Here is a 14,953-nt window from a genome sequence, read left to right as displayed (position 1 = left end):
CGTTTCGAACGTGGTCATTCCGGTGCGCCTTACGCGAGGAACGCGGGGTTTGGTAGTAGCTTCTGGGATATTTGCAGCATTTCCAATTCCGTTTACGGCAGCGACGGTTTAGGTGTGGTTTTGGAATTTACCTCGAAGCATGTAATGTTTGAGAGATGAGATGAAATTGGACTTTATGCAAACAGGTTTAGGCATGAAGAGAGAACGATTCTTTTTTAAAGGAAAGCATTAGAAATTAAGTCCACAATCATGAGTAATGTGCGTGCCCTGAATAAAGTTTTGTGTAGATTTCCAGTATCTTACCTTTAAGATAATATTTTGCTTAACTTAATTTGACTACGAATACAAAAAACCTCGAGACAAATCGTCGTGTAAAAATATTTTTGTAATTTGTAATTCCCGTAATTATGAGACTCTACTCATATTAATTTAGCTCAAGTCTCGTCGACTCCAACTCCGTATAACTCCAGCTCAGAACGACTACGACTTCGGACGATTCCGACTTCGGACGACTACGACTACGACTCCGGGTGATTCAGAACGACTCCGGATAATGCTTGTCAAGCCTGCCTTTCAGAGTCGGATCGGAATCGACTCCAGGTTGTGACTAATTGCAACCATCGCTACTTGGAATATCTGACTACCAAATGTGAATCGTTGCCCATTAGGATTGCATATCAGAACTTTACCCAATACTGATCATCAGTGCTGTTCAACACCGTCTGGGGTAAAACATATGAAAGTAAGAAAAACAATGATTCAATCAATATTCTCCAGAATCAAACCAACTTACGGTTGTAAAATCCCTTTGTTTAATTAGATCTAAAACTTTATTTATACCCATTCTTACTTTTTCTGAAACTTTATTTAAATCTTTTCGCTTGCATTGATATGAATGTTAAGAAGCATGGATAAAGAATGTAATCAAATAAATGTCAACACCGTCTGGGGTAAAACATATGAAAGTAAGAAAAACAATGATTCAATCAATATTCTCCAGAATCAAACCAACTTACGGTTGTAAAATCCCTTTGTTTAATTAGATCTAAAACTTTATTTATACCCATTCTTACTTTTTCTGAAACTTTATTCAAATCTTTTCGCTTGCATTGATATGAATGTTAAGAAGCATGGATAAAGAATGTTATCAAATAAATATAAAAACAAAACAATTTCAATATGCTCAAGAAACAACTGGACACAGGATCTTTAAGTATTGTTATGTAATGCTATAGTTGACTACGTCCTAATATATGGGCATTATTTGAAGGTCATGCAATGATAATTGAACAAAAAGGAACTTGAAGCAAATGTCCTATTGTAACAGATATTTTATAGTTCACCTTCATCATTTCACCTTAAAGCGATATTTACAATGTCCAAGCGAATTCATAAAGCATCGTAAAGACCTGTCATTCGATAGCTCCCTCTAATAACCCTGACCGAACAAAAAGCACGCCCAAGGTTACCTTTCTTCATTCGACTACAAGAAAACCAAATCCGTTGCAAAAATCAAACAAAAGAAAGCTAAACCTTTGCCACGCTCCAACGATACAGCAGAATTTGACGATTTTCGGACCCGGATCGGCGAGTGAAATTTAATCCACCATGACAGTCCGGTGCGTGCACACACCGCGCTAGAATGGAACAATCGAGCTGGTATGCCCCCAGCAAGATCAAACTTTCACTTGCGCGCAAAATGCGTTCGTTACCCTTGCTAATGCGCAGGTTGATGAAGGATCACTTTGGGCTCCGATCGAACATGTCAACGTCTTTGAAACCGAAATTGTAAATTGTAAGCAGCAGGTAGCGCACACCACGGGCCCAGCAACCTGTGCCCGTCGAACGAAACAATCAATTCGCATATGATCGATCGCCACCGTTTGCACTTGTACCCTTCGAGAAAAGGGAGAATCGAAAAGGCTGCTTTTTGTGCGATCTTTCTACGTTAAAGAAAAACGAGAAACACTGCACCTCTTGCACCTCAGCAACGGTAAAATGGGATTTCAAAGGTTCGGGAGCTTATCGGTAGCATCCGATCGAGGCTAAAAATCTTCCTCGTTGGGTTGCCAAAAAATAAATAAAACAGAACAGAAGGAAATAAAAAAGGGACATCATTGGGAAGGATTCAATAATGAGGAGAAGAAAAGGAGCGAAGGCAAGAAAACATAAATTAAAGTTGTTTCGAACCATGCTCATTCTTTTCCCATCCCGAAAAATGGTAGAATGGGTGAAACGGAAAGGTAACCTAAAGTAAAAAAAAAAGGAACCACCGTCATTCCCCCGGAGGAGCCACAAAATGATGGCACAGGTGTGAACAGGAACCTTTCTGAAACGACCTGTGAAGAGAGCTTCCTTTCTTTTTCACTATATTGTGATTTTTTTCCTCTCTGCTTTTAATTTCCTCTATACGGGGGCCATTGATTTGTGTTCTTGTTTTCTCATTCACACATACGAATTCAGAGGGACGACGAATATGCTTTAAAAAATATACCCCCAACACTATGGTACAACAAGAAAAGGAAAACAACAGTACAAGAAGGCACGAAGAATCCGTTTGAAGCCATTTCAATACCCCCGGGGATGACGCTCAACACAAGGCGAACGGGCTTTTGGGCTTCCATCATAATCCGTACAAGATTTGATTTGATTTTTTTTTCTTTTCGTCCTTCTTGTTGTCTCCCCTTAATGTCTCCCTTCTATTCGCCCCTTTTGAGAGGCAAAGGCAAAGGCGATCACGGCTCAAAACATCTTCAGGGACCCCTGAGATGCTCTTATTAAAGCAAGGACGAGCGCACGAAAAACAAGTGACACAGGGCCGGTAGCGTGACATAGCGTGAAGGATTGTTTCCATTTCATTGGATTCCCATCCCATCCCACGGGCAGCACGGGGGTACGGAACGCATACGGCACACAATGCAATGTGAGCCACGTTTTGAGGCCTTTTTTCTCCATCCAAATCCAACCTCCTTTGTTGCTACAACGGCCATCCATCCCGTTGTTCCAACGGCGACGAGAGGTTAGAGAGGACGCTTTATTCCGAGAAATAAATTTTCTCACATCACACTTACATTTTCGTACGAAAAATACAAAAAACGGATTGTCAGTTCTGGAACAGGAGATACATGAGCCGTAAGCGTTAGAGAAACGGGATTTCGCTCGTGAGCTCACAGGTCTTTGAATGCCTCTGCGTTGAGCGGGTGTCTTCGAATTCCCGTGGAAGATGCTACGGTGTCTCGCTCCAGGGAAGGACACTGGAGAGCAGAGGTAGCTTTTGTAAGGTTGATTTCATATTATTACTATAGCATTTTACTTCCCATGCCGGGGCCGGTGTGTCCTCCCCGGTGGGGGATTTCTTCTTGGTTGCGAATTTTGTCCTAAGAATGAGGGTGTGTATTGTACTGCATTTCCGAACCATAAAAGCCGAAGGAGTATGGCAATGGACAATGTTTTTAACTGGAGCAGAACGAAGAGCACTGTTTGTTCTGCAGCTCTACGAAGTCCTGCAATGGGTTAAGATGCTTTTCACAATGTGGATATTGTATTGTGTTTCTCACCTTCGTCTTGGTCTCGTTGGATTTACAGCCGAGTATTCGGGACCAGAGAGGATCAGAATAGAAGAATCTTCCTGTAATAGTATGAGATTATTACTCTGATTTTATGTTTGCAGATCATAAATATCTGGCTAATTCTGAATCTTGACATAATCAATTCTGCTTTTTTCATACAGAAAAGATTTTTGTGCAATTTCAAAGATCTGCTTTCGAAATAAGCTAAGAAGTTTGCCACTTGAGACATAATACCTCGAATGTTAGGTAGATTTCTACTTCAATTGAGACTAACAAAGATATTCAAAATCTTTTACTTATACTTTACAGATAATCCAATACCACCCTGTGTAGGCGTATCAATTACAGGGCCAGAGCTCCAACGCGATACCAAAAAACACTTGATGGATTATACCGAATAACCAATTACGTCTAGACATTCCCAGAGATGTTCGGCAACACCAATAAGTTGATCAATTTCCAGGATATTGAAAACAATAAACCCTAAGCTATGCCATTCTAATGATAAGATGCTAGTATTAAGTCAATAAACTGAATGCTCAATGTTTATTTTTAATAACGATTCTTCCGAAAAACGATTCCAATAAATAAATGCACTTTTTTGGAGAAGTAACAACACAGTATATTCAAGAACCTTCATTCAATATTAAATAAAACTCATAACTCATTTTTAAAACAACAAAATATTAACGATGTCCTACAAGGCGATATTATACCAATCCTCGAAATTATCTTGCACTATCCTCTTGCCCACATCATCGGCTCCTCAATATTACGTTTGAAGATTTTCTTCAAAATTTCGGTAAAAAATTCGAAAACTTATAAGGTAGCCATAATAGCCAGCATGGAATATGGATATGAGAAAATGATAAACATTTCGGAAAGACACTGTCTGGTTAACTCGGATTAACTTATAATGTTTGGAGTGGGTAAATAGTGTCCCTTGCGCTGATGTTTGACTCTTAATGTGCACTATATATTTAAAAATTTCGATAATTTGTATGTACTAAGTCCACCAGAAAATGGCTTATCTAGGCTAAGCCGATATAGGACAAATATCAGTCATTACTAAAGCTTTAAGACAATTTAATAAATAGTAAGATAATGGCAAATGAACTGAAAATGAAAAACGAAATCAGATTTCAAAATTCTTAAGAGATCATTCTTAATTTGAGTAATTTGAAAGAGCATTTAAACAAATTATGTATTACATCCCAAGAACCGTAGAACTTGTTCCTCTCAGCCACAAAAAGTAAAAAAAAGTACACAAGAGATCAACGTACCGCATGTCAGGGGGAAGGGCAAAGAAAGGATTAGGCATGCACCGTTTCGTTACACTTATCATCATGTAATCGGTTGGAAAACACTTTGGTTTGTTTACGCTTCGGGACGGCAAACAAGTGTTACACCGATACGGGAGACTACTAGCACTCTCGAGTGTCGTCCACATGATGATTACACACCAACCACCACCACCACCAAACATACGTAGACACACACTGTACGGTGCTCGAGCATCTCGAGTGCACCAGTGGACAACTTCCTTGGCCGCATCGAGGGAAAACTGATAAGCTTCAACTGGCTCTTCCACCACGCGGCGAGAACATTATCCGGGGTAGATAGGTAGGTCAGGTTTTACCCCTTCCAGCGACCCTTTCCACTGCCATGAAACAGACTATTATGCAACAAGCAGGGACGGTAGGTAGGTAGGAAGGTAGAATTGTTTAATGCAACCAACGACCAACAACGGGCTGATAGCGCAACGGGGTAACGCCACTCGAGACAGTTCGCTCGACAAAACAATCGTCGCGCTTAAATGGGAAGCAAACAGCAACAGGAGACAATGGATTTGCCCCGGCCGAGCAATAATATTTGCCTTTTTAAAACCGGGGCGAATCGTGTTCAACTCTCGTGGAACAGGTTTATCGGACCAGGGGACCAAACCGCTTCGTTTGGAGTTGAATGTGTTTACAGTGGTTTTAAACGTGCATAAAACCAGGAAGTAGAAAGTGGTTAACAAGATAACGTCTTCCAATAAGCAGGGTTGAATTTGTCAAACAGATGTTGCAAAATTTCTTAATACATCAATAATTGTTGCACTGCGGAAGCTTGTGAGCCTAATTCAACAACTGAGGGACTGACATGCCTTTTTAAAAAAGAAATACATCATCTACACGGTAGATATCACGCTGTCGAAAGCTTAATTACAGCCTAGTCCCCTCGCTAGATGATTGATTCGTTGATTGATTGATGCAACCGGCCATCTTTAGTCGACCTTTAGCCAAACAATTAGATAGTAATTATCGTAAAACGAGCTATCGTTCTGATCCCGACTAGCCAGACCCTTACCCGTGGCGAAAGAAAAGGTACATTTTTGGGACTCTATTTGTCTACCAGTTTCGATTCCCTCACTCATCAAACATTAAACCCCTTACGAGTTGTTTGTTCCGATCGATCATCATATCGATCAGGTGTAATCTGGTTGAATTATGCGATAGGAACGAAGGGAACAGGTAAGTAGGTACATACGTCGACAACGTATAGGACTGATTTGTTCGATCGATTTGACACCACTCGAACCCTCAGCCAATGAGCAGCAGCACCAGTTGCCATTAGTTTGACATCGAGCTTGTTTTGGATAAAGAAGGTCGTAACGGCGAAGGGAAAAAAACTTACCTGTGCTTCCTGTTGAGCAAGGTGATTAGGCAAGCAGGTAGTTCACCTTCAAACAACACCATAAACACTTGAACGAAAGAAGCAAAAAAACAGATTGATTAAAAACTGTCATACTCTTGTAGACACAATAAGCAGAGTCTTATCGTCAACGATCATTGCTTTCTTCCCACCTTCCCGAGGAAAAGTAACGTGTCGATGACAGAAACTCGTAGGAGAAACAACATTGTACCATTGCGCGATAATAAAGATGCATCTAATCAGCTCCGTAAACAAGCCTGCATGGCTCCATCAAAAGCACACACACACACACCCGCACAGTTAGTGGACAGGATTGATAAGATTCTAGGGCGACAACAAGCCACCTCAAACTGGAACGATCTGGACAAGGCCGTTAGGAGCCTTTGGCTGGATTGCAAAACAAGTCCACACCGGTTCGTTTGACGGCTGACAGGTGTCGTGAGGCAGGAAGAGAGGGCGAAATTTTACACCCAGCTGATAACAAAGACCATACTGTGGCGTCCTCCACCTACAAAGAGATGTTTTCTAAAGATAGAAATAGCTTTTTCTGCTGGAAATTACACTCTACTTACAGATCTGACAGCTCTCGACACCTTCCTTCCAGTGCGATATCACCAGCAAGCTACGATGGTCTGCTTCCATCGCTAACAAGCCCTCCGTCGAAATCGTCCTAGGAAGAAGAGAGTAGAAATAAAAGTATAATTAACTGCCCGATTTCAATCTGATTACGGTTTTACGCTGCGCACGAAATAAATCACGCGTTTGATTTATTTACAATCTTCCAACGCGGCAGTAAAAGGAAACCTCAAACAAAAACCACAGAGCTACGCCACTGCTCCCGTACAGAGATGTGGTAAAAGCGAGGCCTACCACTGCTGCTACTGCTGCGCTGCTTTATGTGTTGGAAAATGGTCCTTAACAGGCACCGAAGCTGTCAAATCTTGCTGTGTGTATTTTTTTCGTTTTTAGCCTCCTACCCTGCAGGAGAGTTTCCAACAACCGCATTTTCTTATCTTGCACACTTCACTGGAACCGAAACGACGGCCATGTCGCCCTACTCCGTCTTGTAATGTGCTAATACACACATCAAAGCAAAGGCTCGGCAAAAAACAGGGAAGAACGCACTAGGCCGTCCTGTGCGTTCTTTCCTGTTAGGTACCAACGGGCGAATCAATACATTCTATCCCTCTGCCAAACGCTGGTTTTGTTTTGGGGACGGGAAATAAACACTTACTTCTCCGTAAGGACGAGATTGTGAAGTCCTCCATTTCTGTCCTCTCTTTGGGTGTGTGTGTGTGTTTTGCGGTTTTATTCTTTGTGGTCTAGCACCAGTATACTGCTTTGGAGCAGTTTGCCGCCTACTGCGCGAACCATCAAGCTCTCTGACAACATCTTCACCCAGGCGAACGTGGTACGCTCCAACACTCGAAACGCTTTGATCCACTTCCAGTGTCTACCGTTCTTCCATTCCTCCGCATCGATGGGCTTTTGATTCCATTTTTTGCAAGGCGCTCCCGATTTTTTGCCATCATCCCGATAAGAAAGCAATAGATCAAGTTTTAAACAGGAACGTGTACACACTACTGTTCAGCGTGTTCGCCGGATTGATCGATAAGCACTGAACGACCTCAGTAAGCCCCACGCCTCTTCGCCCATCCACCCCTTCTATCGATCGTTTGCTTTTAATCAAACCGAAAAATTTCGAACCAACTTCAGCGCAGTCAGAAAACTCTGACATCAACCACTCTGCCAAGGAAGGACTTTTTAACTTCTTCTTTCTTCGGTGGTTTTCGGCGGCGATTATGGCGGAGGTATTTTTAGTCCCGGGATTCTTTTTCTTTTGTTACAATTACTAGCTTGACATGCATCCCACAGGATAAGGGTCTTTGCAATGTTTTGTGCTTGCGACGGCAAAGGTTTTTGGCCGTCATGTTGATTTATTAGGATTTTAATTGAAATTCGGGCCAAGCAAATTCCTCGGTCGGGTGGGATGAAGGTGGAATTCTGTGGGAGATTTTTACTCCTGCGGTAAGGTTGGAACCTCGTTGGAAAGAAAGTTTTGGCTCACCTGGTTCACTGTTTGCTGGTAGGGTAATATAAAATAAAAAGCAAAACCCTCATGTTTATTAGTTCTAAAAATGATCGTACATACTTCAAGGTACGCAAGTTAGTTAAAAACACAATTGTAGTTTATGCCCTTAAATCGATCATTTCCAATCGAATTTTTACAGTGTATGAACAAGACGTAAAACGAAAGAAGATATTTATAATGATAGGAATTTCTAATCAATGATAGATCATTGGTTAAGATTTCCTATAAGATTACAATATTTTTAGGATACTGGAATTCATGACATTGGTCAACCGCTAATGATAAACAATAAAGGTGGTAGACCTGTGCGCGTTTGAAATGTTATTAATAATTGAAAGATTTTTTCAGAGAATATTCATGTGTGATGAAATTGGAATTACATCTGGACATCAAATTCCAGGCAGTAACCTGAGGCGATAAAGTCTCCCGGGAAATTATCAACAACTGTTAAAAGATGCCCATTTTCACATTCGCTTCATTGCTTTCTCTTCCTGTAGAAATACTTCCTGTAGGACAAATTTCCCATCCCAATGTTCCTGTAATCTGTATTCTAAGTCCCCCGGTTCAAGGTAAATAAAAACCACTCCACAATGTGTGGTGAAGTGGAACCAACATCAACACACGGAAAAAAACCCCGGGAACAAAGAATTAAGTCTTTTACGGCATTCCCTGCCCAATGCTCAGTGCGGACTACACCAAACCAGTGGAAAAATGTTTCAAAATTAAAAACCATAAATTTCAATACATTTACAATAATCTGGTTCGTCCCTGGGTTCCCTCGCCGTGGAAGGTTCCCTTTTTTTCCACTCCCTATTTTACGGTTCACTTTCACTGCCGCATGGGGTGGAGATAGTGCTATTCCTTTGTCCCTGACGGAATGCGTACGCATACAAGGCGGTTCCCGCATAAAACTCCAAACACCGGTACAATTCCCCTACCCCCGTCCTCCCGCTCAAAAACTGCGATATTTACATTCCGTTTACATAAATTTTATTTTGCCCTGCTGCCAACCGTCGCCGTGGATGGATGGGTTCAGGAATCGATACGGCATCATCGGAAGAACCCATCAAAAGCGGTTGTGTATGTGAATGAATGTCGTGGGCATGGGCGCCCGCAATACGGGCCAGCTCCTCCGAGCAAGAATGCGGACAACTGAATGCGGCACCCTAGCACCGGTAGCAATGATGATGCCGGCGGTTCCGGATCTTTTGGGGTGAGCGCAGAAGTTGAACTGGGCTTGGTGTGTAGATTTTACGCCTGTACGGAAAAGTTGTCTGTTTGGATGATATTTTAATTTAATGTATGCGTCGTCGCCGTTGCCGTTGGTCCGTCGCGTTCGCTCTACTTCACCCGGTTTCGTCTTGGTCTAATCGACAACTACAACTATCTGCAGCGCGTTTTTAGTGTATGGAATGGTGCAGAGGTCTTTTGATAGGCTAGGAAGCAGGATGGGAATAAAGAAAATCCTTAAGACGACCCTGAGGAACGGATTACAAATTCACAAATTTGCTACAAATTGATTAGTATAACGCAAGCGCTGTTGTACATTAATGATAGATGTTGGCACACTTTTTTGAGAATCTGTCTACATTCCTTGCATAACTTTCGTCATTCTTAAGTTGTTTATATTTGTTCGTCTTGTTTCAATTTGGAGTTCACTTTTCCACAAAAATTATACAAGAATTGAATTCCCATTAATCCATCTAACAATGATGAAGAAAATCCATTATTGAAATTATTGAAATTTGAACATACTTTATAAATCGTTTTGAAGCACCGTTTAAATATCGCACTAAACATTGAAGAGCAATTGGGAGTTTCAAGCAGGAAAAAAATCTCATCTCCAATGACTAATTGTGTGCTTCGGGCATAATTCTTGCTCGCTAGTCCCAGTACAGCACGCTCTATAGCTCACATGACACGATAAAACAAACCCGTGATTTATGGAAATATTTTCGGCAGGGAAAACCGAAACCAACGAAGAATGTATCGGCCCCTGGCGTAAAGCCGACGCTGACAAAATTTCCAACACACTCGCTTCAAACCTCCACGGAAAAATGTGGCGCCACCGAGAGAGAGAGAGAGAGCGAGAACTTTAATTAGATGATAAATGGAACCTGAACAACATCTAATACCGCACATGACGGATCGCATTTCGGCCCCGGCGGCGCATTCTATTAACAGAAGATTTACTACCTTTCTTTCCGGGAGTGTGTGTGTGTGTAAGTGTATGTGAGCGATCCGTTTCTTTAGAGTAAAATATTTCAAAAAAAAAAAAGTTTTAATATTTCAAACAAACCAAACCAACCAAAGGCATTACTGCTTCGGTTTGTGTATCGGCATCTGCCGTGAGCACAATATTATCGAACACATTAATTATTTGCACCACATTACATCGTTGCCTCCCCCCCTTCCTGGATATCACCTGATCCACACGGAGCGGTTGTTCGATTGTTTTGTTTACTCCGCCAGCGTCAAATCACCAGAGGGCTCGCCCCCAACAGCCAAGGACGCGCAATTTCTTATCGCGCAAATGAGCGCACACAACAACCGTCCGAATGTGTTTTGCCAGTTGTTTTGGGGTGGAAAGTGTTTACTCGCTGGTAGGCGATATGGGCTGGTACAATGGAATAACGCTTTAACTTTAAACCTGACTTTGACTTACCCGTGGTTGTGTTAGGGAGAGGAAAAACGAGAGACAGAGCCGGTTGGTTTTGTTTTCGTATCGCCCTTTGAGGCAAGAGAAAACATGTTGACTTAGGTAATGACTTCTCAGCGTCGCTTTCGGCTTTCGAAGGGGGTTGAGAATGAATTTATGAGCAAGCGCTCGTGAATGTGAGGGTGTGGGGGGGGGGGGAAGGGGGGGTTTCCTGTGTCAAGAGCATAGCAGCAACACACAATTGTTTAATTTAACCAAATTTACATTCCGAACCATTTTTTTTTGTTTATTCGAAAGGGTCTCCCTAATAGTTAACGATCTTGTTGGAGATCGGCCCGGAGTGTAAAGTGGGTGTCTGGAAGTGGGAGTTTGAACAGGAATGAGCGAGTCGTCTTAGGTTTGAGCGAATGGGGAGGGTAATGGTAAGCTAAACACTCGGCCCATACGGTTCGCTGCAGCTGTTGGGCACCGCGAGCCGCTGGCTGTATCGGGATAAGGTCCAGAAACAAACAACGGGAATATCAGATAGCACGCTCATGAAGAAAGCTTTGTGTGCGGAGGAATATTAGTTTGAAACTATAAGAGTTAAAAATGAGAAGTGAAGAGTAATTCACAGAAGTGAGATGTTAGAGAAGGCGTGAGATGTTATAGAAACTGTTTTTAAGTCATTTTTTCGATAATTACTGACATTTAGAAAGCTGTTGACCATTTATTCCGTTCTGGAATTGAAAACAACTTGATATTTTTCAAAACAAGAATGGATAATAGGAAATAATCATAATAATAAAGATAAGGAAATTGATTTATATCCTTCATTATTAAATAAAGAGCAGTAACGTTTTCATTAACAAAATCGACAACCATTGACGATTTTTCATAGGTTTCTTTTCACCCACACTAACGAAACGTTAATTGCACGTTTAATAGTAATATCCAATGAGTAAGCAGACAACATTTGACACCTGTATCAGTAGAATTTTAACCGTAATGGCCAAAAAAGTGAAGTAACTTTGTTTGGAAGCTTGCGCCATCAAAGAACGGCACCCCGTAGCGTCTAAAACGGACTTCGTGCGGCAGTTTGCGGACATCGTATAAGCCTGCTCCGGTATCTACAACACTTTAGCATTATTAGACAACACCATAGCATCGAAAGAGAGCCCAAAATGTTCCGAATGTACGACGACTCTGAGCGACATGATATTCCATATGAAGCCCAAAAATGAAGACCAAGGGACAAGTGGTTACACTGATACGTTCGTTTGTCCGGGAGGACGATGCAACCGACCAAACAATGAAATAGTACCTGGCGAACATGGCCAAAGATATCTGGCAGCAGAAATCGCGTGCTCTGGCGCGTCGCAGCGGCAAGCAATGACGCCAAAACTCAATGCGACCCATTTAGGCGATTTTCGGAGGAATTCTGCCAAACGATTCAAAATCCCCCAGGTTGAATTTTTGTGAACCAACATGATGTTAAAGCACTATTATGGCAATTTTGACGCTACAATTGAAGAAGAATTGGTCAAAATCGAAAGTAGACCTTACACGCATATCTTCGTATGACATGGTGAGAATTCAGAATGGGAACTCGCAAGGTCGTAGATGTAATTTAGCAAGTAAGCTTCCATGCAGCTATCAAAGGATGATCATGAAAAGAAATGATCTAGCTCAGTTTTTTTATAGCCTGCCGAAAAATGTCAATTTCTTTATGCAAGCGTTAGAATTGACAAGTCAGAATTGAATGTATAATATGAGCACAATCTGTTACATTAAAAAAGTTACTAAGAATATATGAATATATATCGAAACTACATCAAAATAAAATATGCGGTAATAATAATTAATTGAAAAGACATTGATTGTATGAACAAATGCAAACGCTTTTTTTTAATAATTCAACGAATGTAGAAATTTAAAAAACCAAAATAATGTAAAACACACACAGAAAAACGCCAGAAGAGAAAAATGAAAGGAGAAACAAAAACAACGGAAAATGTTTAAATACGAACACACAAAAAATCTACAGTAAATAAATCAGTAAATAGAGGAATTGACATTACCAAAACCGAAGTTTCTCATGCTCACTCTTCCGATACAATTGTCGTATTGACAAATTGTCCCCGTAGCTTCTATTTTCGACTCTGCTTCGATCCTAGTCCCCCGTCAATCAAACGGTCAACATCGATACGCTTAAGCAATTACGGATGTGACCCGATCAGGGAATTGATTTTTACGTTAGAGGGACAAATCTCCCCGAAAACAACTACCACAACAACGGAAGACCTTCAACGGTGAGAGAGCACAGGAACATCTCATCTGTGTGAAAAATGGCTTTGAAATTTGGAATGAAAAAAAATACACACAAAAGACACACAATAAAAGTCCAACAAAAGCGGAGCATTTGATCCGGCTCGGCAGCGCCCAAACCGACACCATTCCGAGGGGTCACACACACACTCAGTGTAATGAATACATTTAATCATGTGCAAGACGCTTCTTTCCCAGCAGTTTCTCTCCTTCCCAGCCGTTCCTGGGATACCCAGGGAAGGATCATATTTCTCACCACATACACATATACACACCCCTACAACAGACCGTGACCTTGGGCTGTGCATCGATTTCAGGTGCTTCTGGGCGCTACCAACGCTGTTAGCGGCGCTCAAGGTTAGTTGCAAAACGGAAGTTGCCCAAAACCGGTGGCGTTGCTGCTGCTGCTGCTGCTGGTTTTACCGCAAGATTTGCACTGACCTCCCGTTCCACCCACCAGTGCGTGTAGATGCCAAATCGATTATGTAACTGAAACTTCCCGGCACGTGAAGCCGAACCGAACCGAAAACACCGGAAGCCGGTAGAATGATGGCTGCCGCAGAATCGATCGATGCTAATCCTCCGCTGCTCGGCTCACCGCACCGAAAAAAACCACAAAGCAAGGCACGAGAAGGGAAACGAATAATTGTGGTAAATCGTAGAAGTAGAAGTAAGTTTGCATTTTTCCTGAAGATAAAGGTAAAAATAAAACTTTATAATTACATCATTTGCTGCGTGCGTTGCTCGCCGCGTTTAAGAAGAGTGGCGTTTTTGGGAAAGGTCGAAGGCAACCTCCAATGCATCCTAAATAACACACAGCGCGAGAGTACCGGCGTGGAAATGGATTCTTAAAAATAGTTCCCCAAACCGTCGAGGCCCTGGAACCTGGTTTGGGTGCCACTCGAGTTCAGGACGTTTGCTCACGGGGTTTTCGGGGTGCGGTGTGTGTTGTGGCAGAAGCGGCACAGACGAGACAGGCAGTAGTAGCAGCAGTAGAACGCAACCCAGAACCGAGCAGCAGCGAAACAACAGTCCTCCCGGCACATATGCGTAAGCATGTGTTACGCCACAGGAACAATTTATGACCCGAATAAAAGGCACACATTACATGGTCGTAAAAATGCATACGTCTGCATATACACGCGCATTGGTGGGTGCATTTAAACGGTGGCTACGGGCACTTGCCCGTCCAAGCCTGCGTCCCGAGGTTACAACCGAAGGCAACGCCGGGCGTTGCGCGTTGAAGTACTTGATATTTTATACTATTTATACCGCTCACCCGGCAGGAGAGACCCCGCGAGGCAGGCAGCCATGGTAGACACTCGACGGAAAAAAGGCTGCTGCTGTTGGTGTGGAGCACAAGAGCCTTGGTCTTTTGGTAGCGCAATAGTCAAAGACAGACAAACACGCAGCAGAGCGCACTCGTAAACACGCAAGAAGTAAAAGCTGATTTACGAACAATTCTTCGTTTGTGTGTGTGTGTGTGTGTGTGTGTGTGTGTGTGTGTGTAATGTTGTCCAATTTTTAACGAGGTGCCGCGGACCTATTTCTGGATAGAACGAAGCCAGTGTTCTAGGCGATGGCACTGTGTTTTTCGGTAGTTTATTATTATAACAACAACATCGCACGCGG

At 42.3% G+C, this 14,953-nt stretch overlaps 1 long non-coding RNA gene across 1 annotated transcript; it reads right to left on the bottom strand.

Annotated features, from left to right (window-relative positions):
* Positions 1-4,278: 4,278 nt before the first annotated feature.
* On the bottom strand, positions 4,279-7,899 carry LOC120959923 (uncharacterized). Its single transcript, XR_007452593.1, has 4 exons — positions 7,498-7,899; positions 6,836-6,933; positions 6,475-6,771; positions 4,279-6,312 (listed from the first exon to the last, which is right to left on the bottom strand). It is a non-coding gene; the product is annotated as an uncharacterized LOC120959923 (long non-coding RNA).
* Between the last annotated feature and the right edge of the window lie 7,054 nt (positions 7,900-14,953).

This window comes from Anopheles coluzzii, chromosome 3 (assembly GCF_943734685.1).
Source record: "Anopheles coluzzii chromosome 3, AcolN3, whole genome shotgun sequence".
NCBI classification, from domain to species: Eukaryota; Metazoa; Arthropoda; class Insecta; order Diptera; family Culicidae; genus Anopheles; species Anopheles coluzzii.
This window is presented reverse-complemented; position numbering and strand designations above follow the sequence as displayed.